Source organism: Physeter macrocephalus, chromosome 2, assembly GCF_002837175.3.
Source record: "Physeter macrocephalus isolate SW-GA chromosome 2, ASM283717v5, whole genome shotgun sequence".
Taxonomy (NCBI): Eukaryota; Metazoa; Chordata; class Mammalia; order Artiodactyla; family Physeteridae; genus Physeter; species Physeter macrocephalus.
Window position 1 is genome coordinate 116812896 of NC_041215.1, and position 21483 is coordinate 116834378.

At 35.3% G+C, this 21483-nt stretch overlaps 1 protein-coding gene across 1 annotated transcript in view; it reads left to right on the top strand.

Moving 5' to 3' along the window:
* Positions 1-21483, top strand: part of VWC2L (von Willebrand factor C domain containing 2 like) — a 160163-nt gene that overhangs the window by 1123 nt on the left and 137557 nt on the right. The gene's annotated exons all lie outside the window — the stretch shown is intronic.

Sequence of the window (21483 nt, forward strand, 5' to 3'; positions counted from 1 at the left end):
ATCTCTTCTTGGAGTCTCTTTTCTCTAATGGCTAGTTTTAATTAGCGTTTCCTACAGCCAGGTATGAACCCTTAAGGTATAAATTAATATATCAACATGTCCTGAAATGTAATGGCAGTTTGTGCCTTGGAGTTTCTGTCATACTGATGGCTTGATATAAAGATTTTCATTTCACCTAACCAAGTTCTGTGACAAGGTGCTCAGAATCTTGTAGGCAAAAGAAGAGATAGCTAGTTTTCAGTGAGACTGTTTCTGTTTGAGAGAAGAAATGTTCAGTTATTAGCACTGACCCAACTTCCTTCTTTACAAGAATCAAATGGTGGAAGGAGTCAATACGTGGAAAAAGGTTTAAACTGATCATGATCAGAGTACTTCCTGTGTATTGGCAATTCATAGCATTTGGTCTAGTCCAAGTTATGGGCTCAAACCAGTTCTAATTTACCCAAGGAACCCATTTATTTTAACTAGATTTCTCAGGACACGAGAGAAATTTTAATGATAATTATCATATTCAACTTTCTTACACATAAGTGTTATTCTAGACTTTTTTTTCACATATTATGATACTTTGTTCCACAATATTGAGAAGAGGCTTGAGAGCCTAGTAAAATTACCATTATTGACATCAAATAATAGTTGAGTATCATATTTATTAATGCCTTTCTGGTCTTTACCATATTGGACACATCTTGATATTGGCTACTTTTACTTTTAGGGTAACAAAAGTAAATGCAAATACTCAACACGTGATTGACTCTAGACGTGGTTCTAGAATCATGTCACTCTCCTCTAACATGCATATTTATCTACAGTAGAATGCAAAAAGACATTTTCAGATAGCCTAGCCCAAGCAAAAAGTACCCCAGATAAAATGTGATATTGATTACCAAATTATATAAAAGAAGAAAAGATACTGTTTAACTTAGCTCACCACTTAAAATGCTATAGTTTTCCCTGTTTTTATTAGATTTTATTTTATTTCAAAGGTAATAATTATTTTACCATGTCAAACAATAAAGACATATCAAGTTAGTAATTCCTTTACTCCAACTATCTGTCCCTGCTATAGTTAATATTTAATCCATTGATATGTACAACTTTTTCCCTGACTTTCAATATCATTGATTTTAAATCAATGTGATTTAAAAAAAGAAAACAGATGCCACTTTTTCCCCAAGGATTTAGTTTTAAGAGCTATAGAGATCATTAATAAGAATGAAAAACTGAGACCAAGAAAGTTTGCTACCTGTCAAAATTGTCAAGTTATTTAACCTATTTCTAAATACATTCAAACAAGAAAGCCTATGTCAAAGCACTTTGGCTCTAGAGTCAGAAAGACCTGGATTCATATCCCAAATTCATCACTTAGATGTAAGATTTTGGAAAGAGTCCTTAAACTTTTGGAGCCACAGTAGCATTCACTACAAAATGGCCATCATGATCATTACTTCTGATGGGAGGAGATGTTGGAAAGATTTTGTGAGATAATTTATATGAAGTTAGCAGTCTTGTGATGACCAATACACAATAGATATTGAACAAATGGTTGTTTCACTCCTTCTAAACTCTAATATCCAGGGATTTACTCTAAATTCTCCATTCCTCCATGTCTTCACCTACATTTTTATGACAGAAGCTCGATTTTAAAAGTCACTCAAGTGAAAGAATTCCAACACCTTTTTTTTAAATGTTCTAGTTATCTATCTGACCTATGTACGCCTAAGTAAGTATCAGCCATCTGATTCTCTTCTAATTTAGTTTCTTGCCTCTTGTAAGCTGATCTTTAAAGCTGTATGCAACTTTCACATAATAATCTTGGCATGTTATTAAGAAGCTTGTATTACAAGATATTTTTACATGTTATATATTCATCCAACAAGCATTTATTGGGCTTTTTGATATATAAGATACTGTAGATGTACTGTACATACATTAGAAAGTAAGGTATCTAGAAGGCAAAATCTCCACCTACAAGGAAGGCATGAACAATGTGGAGAGAGAAGTGGGGAAAAGGAAGTCTAAAGTATGTGACTGTGAAGGTCCACACCAAGGGATTGTGGTGCCAGAAGCTTATCAACATGGTGTGAGGTTTGGTCAGACAAACTTTTTCCTCAGGATGGTCACAGATGAGCCTGTTCTTAAAAAATTAAAATTTATCCAGGGAGATTAAAGTTCCAAAGAGGAAACTGCTTGAGCAAAATCAGAGATTGGGATGAATAAAATCTGCAAGAAGAGGGAGATGAGAATAACAGGAAGCTGGATCTTACTAAAATGCCATTATAAGGAGAGAGAGGTAAATTTGCATAGCATTTTTGGAACGTGGAAAGAGGAACTTGAGTACCGGGCCAAAATATTTAGATTCAGTCTAAAGAATAACAAGGGACAAAATGCAGGTTGTTATACATAGAGATGACCTAGTTAAATATGTTTTTTAAACAAGATGACTTTATAGCCAAGTATATAACTGAATAGAGGTGAAGAGATATTAATGGCTGGGGAGGTGGGACTGTTGCAGTAAACAAAGAATGAGATGACCAGCATGCAAAGGACAAAAACATTCAGGGCCGTCGTGAGGATAAAAATCTAAATTCCCTAGTATAGTCTAGATTCTACTCATCAACCTCTCCAAGTATCTCAAACTCTCAGTGACTTCTCTTCCCTGTGTGCTTGCACGTGCTGTCCCATACTTTTTCACCATTTATACACACCTGTGTAAGTCTTACTAGACTGCTTCAGAATTCCATTTAAATCTCATCTCAGCTGCAAAGCCCTCTCTTGACTGTCCTACTTCTGTATCCTGGGCTGCATCTCACACCATTATAACAAGGACAATAATCATAGCCAGACACCATTAGGCCGTTATATGTATTATAGCACATTTCATAATAACACTATGAGGTTACACTCTTCTTAGCACTGTTTTACAGACAAGAAAACTGAAGCACCAAAGTGTAAGCAGCTTTCCCAACACCATATCTAAAGTAGAAGAACTAGGATTCAAACCCAGCCATCCTGGCTTCAGAATATAAACTCTTCACCACCTTTACCACCTCTGTCACACTGCGATAATATAAAGTGAAAGGACCTGTCTCTCCCACTGGACAGTGAACCCTTTGAGGCTAGGGACGGTGTTTTCTTTTTTCTCCTCTGTTCCCAACCCCAGCCCCATATAAACCACATAACAGGCATTTAATATACTTTGGTGAACAAAATGAGTCAGGTTATAACTGAACACATAGAATAAAAAGAGTTCCTTTAAAATGCCTTAATTTCGGTTTATGTGTTGACCTCTCCATTTTAATTAGAGAAGCATTCAAGCTTCAGGTAAAGAGTGCTCTTTGGACCCCTAAAGATGACATGCATTGTTCATAAAGCACATATTTCCATGCTGCTTCTACTTTCTACTCCTTCGCCCTACCCCTTCCTAACTGATACTCATCTTGGATTGCATCTCCATCCCAAGTGTTGTAATGACCATCCAGTGTTTTAGTTGTGTGGTCTCACTCTACACAGTTACAAAAACATACTGAAGTCCCTACTTTAGTCTTTTCTGATCACTAAATTTAAATGTAAATCACTACGTTGTACACCTGAAACTTATAACATTGTACATCAACTATACCTCAGTAAGAAATAAACATTTAATGTGGTTTAAAAAAATTGATATACATTTGTCACCTGATGGAAAAAATAATGTTATTTATAAACGTTGGGGTTTTTTCAACACTTATTGATGCAAGCTTTGAAAATGGATTTCTCTCTACCCTTTTTGAAAACTCTAAATTTTCCAGTGTTCTGGTAATATTATATTAAGTTAAAGGTCATTGTATAGTAGGTTTTCTCATCTTTCTTTTATGTGTACTCAGGCAAAATGACACTGGAACCTACTTTTTGAGAAATAAGAAGTATAAATAATAAATTACAATAGCATTTCCTACAGAAAAACTTGATTGGAAATGTAGGTTCTATCAGCTTTGGCTCTGTGATAACTATCTCATGCTGAGTTTCTTAAATGGAGAAATAATTTCTTATTTTGCTCAGTATTTTTATAACTCTCACTCAGCTAGAATTAGCCATTTTGGATCTTTTTATACTTTAAAACTTATACTGTTTTAGTTTTATTTCAGACACTTGACAGTTGATCAGGTTTCTGGTTTTTATTTTTAATAGGTTCAGTGTGATTATTTTCTCATTTTGCACATTTTGTAAGTATGGTATTGCTTTTTTAAAAAAAAAAACATGTTTTCATGCTGTGGTAAGCTGCCTAGTTTTTGCCCTGAATTTTGGATTTAACATTTAAATCTTGAGGAAAGCAGCAAAGAGGACAGAAAATTAATCACTCAGAGTATTCTGCCAAATCATCACACCCATAAAAAATGTCAATGCCAACTAAGGTTTAGAACTAACTTGCTCTTCAATGGGTACATTCATAGGAAGACAGGTTTCCCAACTTTCTCATTAATCTATGCCCCCATCATTAATGTCCAATTAACATTAATGGACATTAAATGTAACATTAAATCTGTAAAAGTGAGTAGAAAGGATTTTTGAATTTAGGACTGGGAGTTTTGTGGGTTTTTTTATGTCTGTTTGTTTTAATACAGAGAAAGAATGGAAAGTAACACATTCTAGGAACTGATAACCAAATATGTGAAAGAACAGGAAAAAATGGGGGGCTCTAAAGAAATCTCAATTGAGGGGACTAATAGTTAACACTTTGCAGAAATACAACTTATTGTACCCCACCCACTCATCTGCCATGGCACCAGTTTCTATGAGAGGCACAGAAACTAAGATGTTTGTACTGGACAGAGGGGTACAGAATGCATCTTTCCAGAGGTATGAAGATTGTATGTATGTATGTATTTTAATGCCACCAAATGGAATCAAATGTGTTATGTCCTGCTGAAATACGAGAGGCAAGGCAGTGAAAGTTTCATCCTAACAACTGGAAGGGGTTTTTTTTGTTTTTTATTTTATTTTTTTTATTTTTTGACCCTCTGTATTTATTTTAATAACAGAGAAATGGGTGAATTTTAAGAATATGGGTGGGATTTTTAAAGATATTTTTCCCAAGAGAGGATATACAAGTTCTCAACAAATGATTAATGGAACAAACAGGGGTATTTGTAAAATTTCATCCAAAGAAAGTCCTAGAAAACATCACAATTTCATACAACAACGATAATTGAGGTCTTTGTTGGGAGATTGAAAAGACTAATTCCACAATCACTGACTCTGCAAAATGCAGTTTTTGTTTTGTGGAACATGCTGTAGTTTTTAATATTGAAACTGCCTTTGAGTGAATTCAAGAATGGCTTCTCCTTTCAAGTATCTACAAAATAACAGAGATTAAGTAATCTTAATCAGTAATGCCGGTTGCTCCTCTGAAGCTCAGCCCTCAGCCTGTACAACAAACAAGCTCAAAGTGGATAATTCTCAATGGGGAACGTCCATCTTTGTAAATAACTAGGGAGCCTCTGCTCAATTTGTATAATGTCTGACCAGTTTCAAAGATTAGAAGTCAGTTTTGTTAAAACTTTATAAAGTTCCTCAAACCTTTCTCTTTCTTTTTATAGTGTGCTCACTTGACATGTTTTAATTCTACAAAACAACATGAAATCTAGAAAATAGACCAGATTTTTGAAATAATTTTTCAAAAGCCCCGATGAGAACTGGAAATGACCCTCAACACTTTTTAAAATGAGGGATTAGAATTGTAGGAATAAATGGCTTCCAAGTTAACCCCTGAAGGGATGAAATAGTCTGAAAAAGTCACTTGCTTTACATTTTAAGAGACTTGATGGTCAGCTGGCCCTTTGATTAGTTATATATAGACTCACCCACTGATTTTTATCGCTGTCCTTCATATGGCAAGATGCTGCCGTTAATGGTGATAACTGGGTGATAAGCATGACTACAGAGACTTGTGTATGGGCTTCTGTTCCCTGGGCACACCAGGAGATTGGTGTTTGATCTGCGGCCACATCTGAGATTTGCGGAGCTTATCACTGCTAGTGACTACCTCAGACTTGAGGTCAGTCATGAGCTGTGTGTAGACTTTGCTGTCCATTCCTTACTGACTCTCCAATACTGTGAGAAGATGAAGCTGAAAAGAGAGTGACCTGGTATTCTCCCCTCCAAACTTTCCAACTGTACAAGATTCTGAATATGTCAGAAATGTGCTTATTTTTCATTGTGGTTTTACTCAACAAAACACAGAATTAGTCAATGGTGTGATCCTAACAAGCATGTTTTCTTCTGTCTCATATCTTATTTCATAAATTAGGTCTACATATTTTATGCAAAATTTGTGTATTAATCTATAATCTATACAGTCTAAATTGAAATTGCTCATACATGCGTTGTATGTGTATGTGTGTGAAATCTGAGGCAGCTGTGAAATGTTCTCACTTTAAGAAAATCTTTTTCTCCTCCTCCTTATTCTCCCTGACAATATTTTTGTTTTGTTTTGTTTTCCTATAGCTTGACTTATATATCAGGCAGTGTGTTTTACGAAGGACAGCACAAGAAAAAACTATTGGTCTATTTTTTTAGTTGTATTTTGCCAAGCTTCCGAGGAAGAGCTTGAAACAAATAACTAGAGGCGATCTGAAGTGATCAGTGGGTTTGCTTATCCAGGTGATCTTTCTCAAGCCAGTCCCCAATTAATAATGACCAAAGGCTTATTTTAGAGTCTGTACTTTGGACTCTTAATCACCACTTATTAGCATCAGTAATCAGTAACAGTCTCACATATCACCAGTGTTGATTTCCTTGCTTCCAGCCTGCCATACAGCACATCACAATAAAGCCATCTTTGCAAGAATTTAATGACACCACGAAAAGAGTGAATAAAGTACTAAAGTGACAAAAACATTCATTTATGTCCTGAAAAAGCTTTTAGATGATATTATTTTATGACTGTATAAATCTGTTTAAAGTGGATACAAATCCACTGAACACAACTCTTAATTTCCTCCCTATTACGTCATGAGACCATGAACAAAACTCAAAGAATTTTAATCCTTCTATCTATAGGATGGCTACAATAATGTCATCATATGTCTTCTGAAGAATTAATAGTATTGGGAATTTGAAAATTAAAGTATTGCATATCAATTTATAATTAACAATTCTGACTGCTCAAAAGTTTTTTTTTTAATTAAACATTACTTGGTTGGGATTTTGAAATCATTTTGTTTTAATATTGCCCCTTGACTATGATTGTTATTTCTTGGCATGGGATTGGATTTCTAGCATCTGAGTTTATACAAGTTCTATTTATAAAAGGCAAGCATTATGGGTTGTTGTTTTTTTTAAAATCTAAGTCCTTCCTACTCTTAAGAGCTAACAGAATTTTGCATATGGAAAAGAACTTTGAACTTATTTTACAGATGATAAAACAAAGACCAACAGAAACTTAATAAAAACACCACAATGGCTGGCATAGCTTACTATTTGCAAAGGCAATATAAATATATTTCTTTCCTGTGGTCTTTTACCTACATTTTAAGCCTTCAGGTTTAATGCTCACTTGCATCTTCCTTTCCAGTAAATACATTGGATGCAAACATTTATTTCATCCAATTGTCTATAGAAATGTGATATCAGGACCTAGCTCCATGACAACCCAGAGTTACAAGTAGACAAGAACAATAAAATATTGCCATATCTAAAATCTGTCTTTGACACAGATAGAGGACAATTTGCAAAAGGAGCCTAAGTTTACAAAGGCTCTAATAAAAAGAGGATCCTTTGTCTAAAAATGAAAAATTCTGTAATTAAACCAAACAATATAGGCCAAAATAAAATTATAATATATTAAACACTACCTATTTACTTTCACGGAGACTATACTAGGAAGTAACAAAGGAACTAAATTAGCTACTCTTGCCATATAGTTGATTTTAGGAACTGAGGACCTGTGTTCTTGACATTTTTCATTCTGCAAACTCCCACCTCTCACTACATGACAGGAATGGAGTATGAAAAATGGATGGAGTGTACAAAAATCTCTAGTTGCATGGCATTAGAACAAAGGGATATCCCTAAACTGGCATATGATCAGTATCATCTAAGGCAAGAATGCTGCAAAAATTCACATCCCTTGACCTCTCTCTCTTCAATGCCAACAATGCCAACTGAAATGATTTAAATTTATATTTTTCTAAAGTTTCCCAGATTATTCTAATGATCAGCTGGAATTTTAGTGAGGATTTTTTTTTTCATGATCAAGTAAATTTGAGAAATGATGCATCCTTTACTATCTCTTGGAAATGTGCAGTGCTTGAATGTATATATTAATATATACTAATAGTGCTTGAACATTTTTTAAAGCTTTGAGAGTCAGTATGTACACAGTTCAACAGCTAAGAGCTCAACAGTATGGTGAAAACTGTATTTTACAGTAGGTTCTACCACTTACCAGCTAAGTGACCTAGGCACACATTACTTTACCTCTTATGTCTTAGTGCAGACATCTCTAAATTAGAGATAATAGTAAAAACTACTTGGAACACAATAAGGGATTCATAAAAGTTATCTGACATTTTTACTACTATTACTACTTACCTGTATTTAAGTCCAGTATTTCAGAGATTTATGTAACAGAATACTTTTTCTCTGAACATCTATTAACATCTTAAAGTTCATAAGCGTTCAATGGAACAGTTTAAGAAGTATTTTGTTAATGACCAAGATCATCCTTTATTCCTTTATCTGACTCTGATGGGCAGTTAATGATAAAAATCTATATATCTCAGCTTATCTTTTATTGCCTGGTCCTTTTTAAAGTTTCCAAAATTGTAGTTAATGTGCTTATTTATGGTAATTTATTAATTTGTGTTACATAAAACATTTTAAATGGACAATGACTTATTCAAAATAATAATGATGATGCCAGTTACATATAACCAAAAATCTAAGACAGGGATCAGCACACTACAATCCATTAGCCAAATTCAGCTCACCACCTGTTTTTATAAGTACAGTTTTATTGGAAAATAGCAATGGTTATTCATTACGTATTGTGCATAGTGACTTTCAGGCTGCAATCCAGCCCTGAGTAGTTGCTCCAGAGATTATATGACCCAAATAGGTCAAAAATATTTACTGCCTGGTTTTCTGTAGAAAAAGTTTGCCAACTTCTGATCTAGAATCAAATTCTTCTTCTTCCCTTTCTACTTCCCTCAAATTGTACTTTCATGTAACCCGCATTCTTCAAAGTTACAAATTCTTTGGGTACTGTTAGGTATAGGTTTTACTTCATTTGTAGGTGGTCTCAGGGATGTCTTTCCACGTGTGTAAATCTTCAAAGGCATCTAAATTTGCCTATTTTAAATGTATTATACATACTTAACAGCAGACACATTAAGTCTCAGCACATTTTTCTCCAAGGAGTACGGCTTTGCTCTTTGCATTGATGTATAATAATTTAATAACTTTCCACTTACTTGGATGGAAATAGATAAGCAAAGATGACATTCTCGGATGAAATAGATAAGCAAAGATGATAAAAATGTCTTATATTTTGATATCTCATCTGCTCTCCTTTGACAGTGTGACAAGTAGGTATGTTTCATTTAGTGTAATATAATAGATATATTTCTTATATTAATAAATGAAAATATGTATATTGTCTGCTCACTTATTACTAAGTTCACTAACATCTTTTCAAGTCAACTTATATAATCCATGGTTTGATTCCATTAGATGTCCTAAATGTCTCTGACATGTAGAGAGGTGATAGGTCTTGGTGGGGGGGTGTACAAAAATGTATAAGACCCTCAAGGTATGCCTAGTCTATCAAAATGAATAACACAGGTACCACTAATAGCAGAAGGCATGGGCTGATTGCTCTAGGAACTCATATGAAGAAAGAAATAATTCAGTCTGAAGAGCTTAGCCAAAGAGTGAGGATTTCAGTGCACTGAAAACATTTTAGACAAAACAGGAAAATTGGCAAAAGTCAATGGAAAACGTGTTCAGATAAAAGTGAGTTAACCCAAGTGGCCAGAGCAGAGGGTATAGAGAAGATAAAAAGTGAGAGATAAGAGAGTGTGGCACCCGCTCACAATGTGGATGCCAGGTTCAGGAGCTTGGGGCAAAGCCTGGACCAAGTGGAAAATTACCAAATGGCTTGAGTCAGGGAAGTGACACAACCAGATTTGTGCCTGAGGGAAATACAAATAATTGTTGACAATTTTATGAAATATTTTGCATCTTTGTTCCTTCATTGAATGATTTAGTTCTAAGATATTTTTATACTCATTTTATAAACAGGAAGGGAGGCTTCTGACTCTAATTCTAACGCTCCATTACACCTGCCCAGATTCCATGAGTATACTATGGACATTATGAAAGAAATGTGAGAGAGATGGCTTATTTTTCACTTGAGTGTGCACATCCTATATTCTGGAATACCTGTTCAATTATAACTCTGAAATATTTCACGTTAAGTCTCATATCTTTCTGACGGAAATGTAGTACACTGCTAACATGAGGGAAATTCTTTGCCTGCTCCACGTTTTACATGGCTCAATTGGCTTCACTTAAAAAACTCCCAGGGCAATAAAGAAGGGTGCATCTAAGGTGCATTACTATTTATTTTTTAAAAAACACCAAAAAAATAACCTACATTCTGAATGCAGTAAGGATTGACCAGGAATATTTTTGCAAATTTAGTTATTGTTTTCATTTTAAATTTCTGCATCAGGAAAACACAAATTAAAAGCAACAACAAAGAAAACGTGGGCCTTGAAAGTGCTTTTTTGCGGCCTTAGAAATACCACAGTCATTGTAGAAACTCCCAGTGGTTACCAAATTAAGTCCTATTTCTGTATGAGGAGAGGACAGCCCAGCTCCCTGAAACTCCACTTATTTTCACTGTATGTTAAATAGGACAGAGAAAAAATTAAAATTGTTCAGTCTAACTTTAATTTTTTTCCAACATTAAAAATAAAAGTCTGCTAAAATAGCAAACCTTTGACTGCTGAGATTTAGAAAACTTCCTTAGGGAGAAAAAGGACAATCACAGAGAATTTTTCTTTTGTTAATGAGACTCTAGGCCTTTCACATTGAAACTAGAAGATACTTTAATCAGGACTCCAAAAAATGTGAGCTCAAGTTACCCTGTTGCAAATCTGTTTTTGGCAAGACTCTGATTAAAGATTGAAGTTTCATCGCTGTAAATAAGAATCTAATTAACTATCGAAAAAATGTTGTCCAATGTCATTCTTAGTCTAAACACAATCTGAGTGCAAACATTGCTACATTTTAGAGATGTAACACAGATTGCTCTCAAAACTAAAATATATATTCTTTACAAATTTAATATCTCAAATAATTCATATTGGAAATGATTATGTGATAATGTAATAAAAATAATTTATGATCAATATACTTTTTGAGAAATACACAGCCACTGAAAATGAACAAAGGGAAATTAAAATTAAAAAAAAAATACCACTGGTCAAGTTGAAAGTTATGATGACAATGACAGTCATTTACCCAAATGCTGCATAATTTACAAGCTCCTTCAAATATTACATTATTTCCTTTTTGTCTCATAAGAATCCAATGAGGAAAATTAGAGCTCTCTTAATATTATGTTATTATTAACTCCATCTTACAAATAAGAAAACCCAGTGTCAAGTGGGTTTAAATAACCTGTCCAAGGTAATACAACAGTGTTTGATGGCAGGACTTGAGCTCCAAATGTGCCTTCTCCACATTATCCGATAGCTGAATTCCATTGGTCCGTAGCACTAACAGTTTTTATACACGGCTACAAAGTTTTGACTGCTTCTGCTTTACTTGCACAAAAGATACACACTAAAGTCAGAAAGTTTATCAAGAAATTACTCAATATTTTTTCAATTACACTATTGTAATTTTCAATTACACTATTGTAATTTTCAATTACAATATTCCTTCATATTATTGCCCATAAGCCATCCCAATATATTTTTGTGGAAGAAGGTGTAAGCTATGAATTAAGCGTCAAATAGTGTAGTATAAAATACAGTAGGAAATTGCTGTTTGGACTTAAAAGAAAATATTTTAATATTAGCAATTATAAAGCACTTTATTTTTAATTACTCTCTATTTATAACATGGAAAAGAATATTACTAGTAAATGGAAAATGAAGAAAAGATTTGTTAAGTAATAATCTGATTGGCATTCCCAATACAAATAGATTTTTGTATAGGAGTGCCTATAACTCCCATCCCGCAGACCCTGAAAAGCCGTGAATTCAGTATCATCCATGCAAGGCTAGAAGGCTAGAGTTTATGGTCCTCTCTGTTATCACCTTCGCTCAGTGTTTCCTGTAGAATAGAACTGATCATATTTGTCTCTTACGTGAACTTTCACATTGTAGAATTCTCACGGTGATGTATTCTCCCCCACCCACACATGACCTTACTTTAATGCTGTTGTAGATGACAGGCTTTTAACTGATATCAACAATCTGTCCTTCACAGTGTCAACAGGAAAGTTTTTTGTTGTTGTTTTGTTTTGTTTGTTTTGTTTTTTTGTTTTTTCTGCGGTACGCGGGCCTCTCACTGTTGTGGCCTCTCCCGTTGCGGAGCACAGGTTCCGGACGCGCAGGCACGGGCCCAGCCGCTCCGCAGCATGTGGGATCCTCCCGGACCGGGGCACGAACCCGTGTCCCCTGCATCGGCAGGCGGACTCTCAACCATTGCACCACCAGGGAAGCCCCAGGAAAGTTTTGAAGTTATGCAGTTGCTCACTTTTCCCTTGTTGCATACATGGGTAATAAATGGAACTTCCTTAGCATGGAGACATACAGGCTGTACTTGAAATATTCAGTTCCTTGTCAAAGACCTTTGTACTAAAAGCAATTGTCAATCCAGAGTATCAGTGAAGAACTAGAGACTGCTGCTTTTCTAGGCTATTTCACAAGTATAGGTGTGATATCAATACTTTATCAAAATCTTTATCTTGAATCTGCTAGCCTTTGTCTACACCTTTGGCTTCTCCTTTGAAGATCTTAGAGGCAACTAAAACATCCTTTATTTTCCTCTTAAATACACACTGATATTTCTTAAGTGTGCATTTGCCTATTTAAAAAAATACATCTGTGATTGCAACTGAAGAGTGGTTTTTGCTTACCTTCTCCTTATCTATATTTTATTTTTCTCTATGCTGGTCTTCATTTTTCAGAAAAAGCTATATTTTATTGTCATAAAACTCCTTGAAAATACTCAGATTAAAAAAATGGTTCTATATACCATCAGTTTATCAGAATAGGCAATATATAATTGTAGAGTTGCCTGTCCTTAAAACAAATGCCAAAATATATTAAAATAATTTTTAGAAGAAAATATTTTAGAGAAAAAAAACCCCATTAATATGTCATTGTTGTGTTGCGACTATAATGATGAGTTTTCAGGAATGAGTAAACTTTCTGTACTTGATAATAATTTTAGACTGGGTATTTCATCAACTGTTTTTGCAATATTCTTGTGTTTTACATTAGCTCAGAGTAAATGCAAATGAGTAGAAGGATTAAATTTAATAATTGTCTTCCATTATAATAGTACCATCAGTTATTCTTATAATCAATTGATTTAAAAACTCAAAACTTATTTTTATAGACATCTAGATTGTCACTATTGCCATTTATTGAGGGAAGGCTAGCTATGGAGTTCATCTTAGTATACCTTATATATATTATCTTGTGTATAATACACATTTAATAAATATGCTGAATAAATAATTTTTAAAATTTATATCATTTCTGAATTTTAGTTTATTACCTACCTAGTTTACTGTATCTACATGGGCAAAGCTATGTGCACTCTTTACAACTGCTTGACTAAAATGTTTGTGTTTTCAACAAGCATGAAGTAGTTTTTGACAGACACCCTAGAAATAATATTCCAGCATATATTATCAAAATACCAACTTCTCAGAAAGCACATCTACTACTTAACTTGTTACTCAAATGATACAATCATACACATTTGCTGACCAATGGAGGTGATTATATAAAAAAAAAAATCTATGCATCTGTTTTTTTATTTGCTTCAGCAGTATTGAAATTCATAAAGAAGTTCCAGCTCTATGCCCATACATTGATTAGACTTAAAACCTCAGTGTTTCAAATATGCTCCAATCAATAGGACAGATCACTGAAGAGGTCACCACAATCCCATTAGACATAGTACAATGTGGGGCATTTTAATCAGGGACACAATGGGTCTTATTTCAGATGATTGTGAATTTTGGTTAAAATCCATTGGACCCATTGATTATTAGGTGACATCTGCCACATGCAAGTTACTGGCTACAGGATTGGCAGTGGATGTTAAACACTCTTGTACTCTGTACTTTAATGTATATTTTAATGAACAGTGAGATTTCCGACAGGCATCAGCAACTTTGAAATAGAGTCTTCCAAATTTCTCATAGAGTCTGAAAGTAATGAGATTTGTTCCATAAAGTGATGAAATTTATGCCATAAATTATCTCTAAGAGAAGAGTGCTTCTTAAAGCAGAATCATTTCCTTGGTAGAGATCAGATTTTAAATAGTTGTTTAATAAGAAGTTTTTGGAAAAGCAGTCTGCGCTATGTTCTCTCTGAAAATTTTTGCCTGTTATCAAAGAAATGGAGTGCCACGTGGCTCCAAGGCCCACTATCACTTGGACAGAAGGAAAGCCATTGATATAGTTACTGTGCTAAAACTTGGCACTTAGAATATATCCTATCAATAAAGATGCAGACATAGAGAATGGTTTGAGGACACGGGGAGGGGGAAGGGTAAGCTGGGACGAAGTGAGAGAGTGGCATGGACATATATACACTACCAAATATAAAATAGATAGCTAGTGGGAAGCAGCCGCATAGCACAGGGAGATCAGCTCAGTGCTTTGTGACCACCTAGAGGGGTGGGATAGGGAGGGTGGGAGGGAGACGCAAGAGGGAGGAGATATGGGGATATATACGTATACATATAGCTGATTCACTTTGTTATACAGCAGAAGCTAACACACCATTGTAAAGCAATTATACTCCAATAAAGATGTTAAAAAAAAGAATATATCCTATCCATTTATGTATCCATCCATTCAATCTTCAACAATATTCACAGAGGACGTTCTAGGAATCAAGTTTTGTTTCTCAGAGTATTCAGCATGTGTTTTGTTGGATTTTGTACTTTAACTCATCCTTTAGGAAAAAGGACATGTTTAAAATCAGGGCAGGACAGGAATAGAAATGCAGACATAGAGAACGGAAGTGTGGACACAGGGTGGGAAGGGGAGGGAGGAATGAACTCGCAGATTAGGTTTGACATCAGTACACTACCATGTGTAAAATAGAGAGCTAGTGGGAACCTGCTGTATAGCACGGGGAGCTCAGCTCGGTGCTCTGTGATGACCTAGATGGGTGGATGGGGTGGGGGAGGGAGGTCCAGGAGGGAGGGGATATAGGTTTTCATATAGCTGATTCACTTCAATGTACAGCAGAAACTAACACAACATTGTAAAGCAACTATACTCCAATAAAAAAAAAATCAGGGCTTCTTTCTGAAAAATATTTTATAATATACTAAAATCATTTTGTTTAATAAGTAACCATTAAACTTGACACACTTTATAAAATGAGGCTAGCTTTTTCTTAGACCCTTTAACAATACCTCTACATGTATTCTCATCTTAGTTATCATGGTATTTTCTAGTGCAGTAAAAGTCTGTAATCATCAACTGCTAGTCTAGTCAGTGGAGTGCTTGAAAATTGACTTAACTGGTGATCCACATGATGGATATTCAAGGAATTTCAAATTACCTATGGAAAGTAAGTTTATTGTCATTGCCATAATGCCGAAACCCAAATATTTATTTCATGACTCATAATCAGAAACCTTTCCCCCTCAAAGTGCCCTTTACAACATTTAAGTAAAATGCAAACATCTTATTGAATCACAATCCTGTCCATGTATGATAAACACAGGTGAAACTGCCCAGAGGTATGGTTTAACAAATAAGAAAACATAGAATATGCATAATTAATTACGTATATGTTAACAAAGATTTCTTGAGTATCTATTATGTACTAAGATATCTTCTTGGTGCCAAGAATACAGCCAAGAACAGTATACTATAAGGAGCTTATAAACTATGGGGAAGGCAGATAAAAATAAACAAATATAAGCAAACCAATAAGGTAATTTCATAAACTGACGAGAGCACTGAATGGGCAATGTGTTGGAGAAAGATGACGGAGGAATAGTCGTGTAAGAGCTCCCCGGAGAGAGGGCATTTGAGTTGACACCTAAATGATGAGACTTCAAGAAAAGAAAATAGGTTTGTTGCCTTTTTTTTCTGAGTGATTTATAATGGTCATTTTAACCATTCACAATTACTCATTATCTAGAGGCTTCTAATAAGAATTTTTCTTCAGTGTGTTTCTGACATGATTAATTCTATTAGTTCACAAATCTCCCCACCAAACCAAGTCCTTTAAAACTTTATTGCAACCACCTCTGCAATCATATACTACTTTGAATAAAAGAAATAACCTGAGTATTCTTTAAATACAGTTGTGTCCTTCCAATTTTATATTTTTTGAATTATTTTTCAGAAAGCCATCACTAGCTAAGTATGCAAGTGAATTATGATAATAATGTTATATTTCTTACATATTTTATGTGCTTCCCAGTAACTCTGTGAGGCCGGTAATATTGTTATTCTTTTGTTTTATAAATTAAGAAACTAATGCACAGAAAGGCTATGTAATTTTCCCAGGATTCACAACTAAAGTAAAGCATCTGAGACTAGAATTCAAGTCCTAAGGCTATAGAGAACTTGCTTTTAACCATGATACCACAGCCACTGAAACGAAGCCAACAAAATGAAAAATTTTTTTTCAGTTTTTCCTAATTTAGAATTCCTTAACTTGTAAGAGTGTTGTTATCTTAAACCTTACCAAATTAAAATAGTAAGCTGAACACTGCCATGTCCCTTGTCACTTTGAGGTTTGAATTTGTATAACAAACCTTACAGACTGTGGCCATTTCCTCCCAGGCACCCTACATGCAAAATGCCAGTAACAGCCATCACATAAATAACAATGTCACGAGGTATTACTGTGTGGACCAAACATCCAGCCTCTCCTCAGGTATGGATAAGTAAGTCTCATTGTATTCAGAGTACAAGGGTGTATTTTCTATAAACATCTAATCTAAGTTACGAGTTCTCAGGCTACTTTTTTGCATTTTTAAATTGCGGAGCATTCTACTGTTTCCTGGATTCTGGGATTCTGGAATTCCAATTCTCCTAGAATTCTCAAAAGTCACAGTCAGTGGCATTGGCATTTCAGCTTCAAGGTCTTCAGAAGTGAACCATAGTTTAAAGGATGTGTATTGCCATGTCTCCATTCTAATACCAAGGAGGAAGATTTGAATTCTAGTCACCTAAACCAATATTTTAGAAAGAGCCTTGTTTTATTCTATTAATTTTAAGATAAATATGTATCTAGCAGGAAACCCCTTGAACTTTAGGAACAGCTGGGACAGCATTTGGATTTGCCATGCAAATATATTCAGTGACAGTGAGAACTACAGATAAAATATATGGTTTTTGCTTAAACAGAGTCCCACGTTAGATATTCAAAAAACACTAAGCTAAAGGCATACAGATTCATAACAGACATATAATATTCAGATCACCTTATACAAACATTAACAAATAATTATTTATTTGTTAATGTTTGTATTAACATTAATAACTTTTTAACAAATTTGTTAACAAATAGTTTGTTAATTGTTAACAAATAATTTAAAATAATGTTAATTATTTGTTAATGTTTGTATATATATTGAATGTTACTTTATTTTTCAAAGCTTTCACTGAAATAAAATGCTCTGTGAGATTTCTTAGAAAAAGATTTTCCACGTATAAAATTTTAGGATGGTGTCATTTAATCATCTTACTGACCAGATCTCTAACTGACAAAAAGCCATGTACTGGTCATAATTTCACATGTTCTTCAAAAAAAAAAAAAAAAGCTAGTAGGAATAATTTTTTCTCAAGTACTTGTTCCAGTGTTCTCTGTTCCTCTAAGGATAGCTTTATTGTTTAATCTTTCGTTTTACAGGCCATATTTTCAGATTTAATCTATAGCTATCACATTCAAGAGCCTGATAAAAGGAAATTTGTAACCAGCTCAGTACTTAAGATGTAAAGATTTATTCAAAGCATCAAACCTTTCAGAGTTTTATGCTGTAAGGTGGGAAGGGTTTTTACGGTAATGTAAATAAATGTGAAGGATTTTTACAGTAATGTTAATGTCAAAGTAGCTCCCTGCTCACCCCTAGGAACTTCTGGCTGTATAAGCAACACCTTTTTAGAAGCACAGTGGGAAGCAGGGGTGGTAGAGGAAGTCAAGCGAGGCAAGAAAACAATGATGTGCAAACTGGCCAGTTTCTGAAAGGAAAGAGACTTGGCGAGGCTGGAGAGGACGGAGGGGGCTTTAGTGTGAGGTCAGTAGATTAAATTTGATAGAGTGTTTGGAGTGGTGGAGGCAGGCACACAGAGGCTTGAGATGAGAAGAAATAGGCTGTAACAGAGGCATTCTTTCTAAAAACAACTGAATGATAACAAAAGAGGAAATAACATGTTTCTGACAAGAGATTCTGGGCCAGGAAGAGAGAGACTGGTATATGAATAAAGCCAGGTTCAGGGAAGGATTGATTAGAAGTTGCCAATGGCTAGGGTGATAGTCTATAATTTTTCTTTTTTTTTTTTTTTTTAACATCTTTATTGGAGTATAACTGTTTTACAATAGTGTGTTAGTTTCTCCTTTACAACAAAGTGAATCAGTTATACATATACATATGTTCCCATATCTCTTCCCTCGTGTCTCCCTCCCTCCCACCCTCCCTATCCCACCCCTCTCATGGTCACAAAGCACAGAGGTGATCTCCCTGTGCTATGCGGCAGCTTCCCACTAGCTATCTAATTTACATTTGGTAGTGCATATATGTCCCTGCCACTCTCTCACTTCACCACAGCTTACCCTTCCCCCTCCCGAGTCCTGTCAATTTTGAGCTACATGAGATAGTTTGGATAGGCTAGTTGTTGGGGACCCTCTCCTAGGTTCATACATTTATGTGCTTCTGGAATTGTTTTACTTTCTCTAGAGAGGAGCCTTCCAATCTGGCTGAAGGATGTTTCTGGCTGCCTTTGTTGTGGGAGCTGAGTTGGGGGGACTGGGGGGTCTCTGCTTCCAGTATTCTGTAAATATAGACTCGATTTCCCTCAGCTGGGCCTGGCACCCCCTGTCAAAGCCCTTGGCTTAACCTTTCCAGAGAATAAGGAACCTCCATACTGTTCTCCATAGTGGCTGTATCAATTTACATTCCCACCAGCAGTGCAAGAGGGTTCCCTTTTCTCCACACCCTCTCCAGCATTTATTATTTCTAGAGTTTTTGATGATGCTAATTTATGTTTCTCATTACTCAAAATCCCTTTTAAAACTCTGGCATCCTTTTATCACTAAGGCTTATCGTCTTAGTTCTTCTTCAGAGTATTTCTCAGGACTCCAGTGTATACACATCCGGCCTCCACTGATTTCAGGCAGAGGCCCCGGAGTCTTTACTGGACCATTATCTGTTATTGCTTCTCCCAGATAACTACCATGAGTGTAGCTACCAGGTTGCAAGACTTGAAGGTGCCAAAGTCCCTAAGAACATGAGCCTCATGGCAACCTAACTTCAGCCTATTACAATTTTCTACGAACTCACATTTGCAAAAAGTTTAAAAGCTCTACAGCTCCATAATAATCTATGCACTAACTACCCTAGTTAGTGAAATTCTCTTTAACAGGAAGTATCTAACCTCTATAAATCAATCATTCAGCTGCTAATGGTTATTCCTATGGATCTGGTCTGCCTGAAGAAGTGTACAACACATTGGACACTAAACTACTCAGATGGGAGTGCACAGAATAGCCATGCTTGCTATCACGTGGCAGTACCATATAGCAGTTAGGATGCCTGGATTCAAATTCTGCCCTTTCTCCTACTGCGTACAGGACCTGGGAAAGCTATTGAACCTCTCTCAGACTATTTCCTTATCTGTGAGATGGAGATAATAACAAATCTTCTTTCATAGGGTTATTATGAAAAATAAGTAAGTTGATATAAGTAAATTGCTCTAGCATGATACCCAGTAGTTAATAATGTTCAAAAACATCGTTTGAGTCAGAATGGTGTTCTTCCTCAGTCTGTGATGGGAATCGAATAATCCAACAAATCTTTCTCAAGGACCACAGTTACTTTGAGGTCGACATTTTGCATTGGAAAATCTAGGGGCTCTTTGGGAGTTTTAGTGCCAAAATCAGTCCACTAGAGTTGCATAGATCAGCCCCTCCTTCAGCTAGAAGGGAAGCAGCAAGAACAATCACAGCTGTGGAAGAGCAAGGTGCAGAAACAATATGAGCTACTCCCTTTTTCTCTCATGTTAGCAATAAATGCAGGCCAAGTCCTTGCTGTACTTCAGAAGGCTGTGCAAAAATACTTCTTTGCAACTAATCAAGAACAGGGAGACACCTCTGACAATTTTGCTTGGGAATTTAAGATATCACAATGGGACTTGCAAAATAAGAGGCAGTATAGCAGCTTGAATATCCATTTCTCACGCTGTTTCCTCACTCAAACTTTCCTTCGTCAAATAATGTGTTGTGGTAGCAAACTTTTTCCTTAATTTACTGAGGTTTTCAGTGGAGGGAGCTTCAGGCAACTTCCCGCCCTTGGGATGATCCAGTAGATTTTTCTGGAATACTTAACACAACTCAACCACATGGTAAAGAGCTTAACTATACTCTTCAATAAACTTACTGACCATGCTAAGAAATAGCAATATTTCTTCCACAGATTCTATGGCTAATTCTCTTGTTTCTACTAAATTTGAAAGTAAAATAGTTCATTGAAAGCTAGACCATCATTCTTCAAGCAGAAAGCAAAGAGAAAATTAATTTAAAAATAATTAGTTTGAAAAGCTTCCACTCTCACAGACCACCTGAGTCAAGAAACATTGATATTACCCAAACTGTCAAGCTCATGAAGAAACAAGAGCTGGAAGGCATTATGGACAGTAATCACTGAGATAAAGGCTGTGGACTTTAATTAACACAATTTTGAAGTGAGGCACTGTGGCCCTGTGGCACAGAATTGGAGACAGAATTTTCCAGGAACAAATTGCTTGTTTTGAGAAGTATAGACCTGTATAACTTCTGAGACCTCTAAGTTCTCATTCCAGAATTCTCAATTTCTGTTTTATGAGAAGGGAAACCTAGAAAGTATAAAGGATGAGATAGTCACAGAGTGGCCACTGCTTTAGATTATTTGTGGTATAGAAAGTTTCTAGAAAGGAAACACAAAACCCCAAACTCATTCTTGGTTGGTAAGTACTGTGAAGACGAAAATTTTCTGATTTTTAATTTTTTTCTCTCA